Source organism: Austrofundulus limnaeus, unplaced genomic scaffold (genome assembly GCF_001266775.1).
Source record: "Austrofundulus limnaeus strain Quisiro unplaced genomic scaffold, Austrofundulus_limnaeus-1.0 Scaffold1368, whole genome shotgun sequence".
Lineage (NCBI taxonomy): Eukaryota > Metazoa > Chordata > Actinopteri > Cyprinodontiformes > Rivulidae > Austrofundulus > Austrofundulus limnaeus.
In genome coordinates this window covers 6,455-7,046 of record NW_013953770.1, presented here as the reverse complement: position 1 = coordinate 7,046, position 592 = coordinate 6,455, and the positions used below count along the sequence as shown (strand labels likewise).

Sequence of the window (592 nt, the reverse complement as noted above, 5' to 3'; positions counted from 1 at the left end):
TTCACTGTCTGTCTGTCTGCTGTGGTGTGTTCACTGTCTGTCTGTCTGCTGTGGTGCGTTCACTGTCTGTCTGCTGTGGTGTGTTCACTGTCTGTCTGTCTGCTGTGGTGCGTTCACTGTCTGTCTGCTGTGGTGTGTTCACTGTCTGTCTGTCTGCTGTGGTGCGTTCACTGTCTGTCTGCTGTGGTGCATTCACTGTCTGTCTGTCTGCTGTGGTGCGTTCACTGTCCGTCTGCTGTGGTGCGTTCACTGTCCGTCTGCTGTGGTGTGTTCACTGTCCGTCTGCTGTGGTGCGTTCACTGTCTGTCTGCTGTGGTGAGTTCACTGTCTGTCTGCTGCGATGCGTTCACTGTCTGTCTGCTGCGATGCGTTCACTGTCTGTCTGCTGTGGTGAGTTCATTGTCTGTCTGCTGTGGTGCGTTCACTGTCTGTCTGCTGTGGTGCGTTCACTGTCTGTCTGCTGTGGTGCGTTCACTGTCTGTCTGCTGTGGTGCTGTGGTGCGTTCACTGTCTGTCTGCTGTGGTGCGTTCACTGTCTGTCTGCTGTGGTGCGTTCACTGTCTGTCTGCTGTGGTGCGTTCACTGTCTGTCT

The 592-nt window shown here is 54.7% G+C and overlaps 1 long non-coding RNA gene across 2 annotated transcripts in view; it reads right to left on the bottom strand.

Moving 5' to 3' along the window:
- The window catches only part of LOC106535132 (uncharacterized), a 2,719-nt gene that overhangs the window by 605 nt on the left and 1,522 nt on the right, over positions 1–592 (bottom strand). The gene's annotated exons all lie outside the window — the stretch shown is intronic.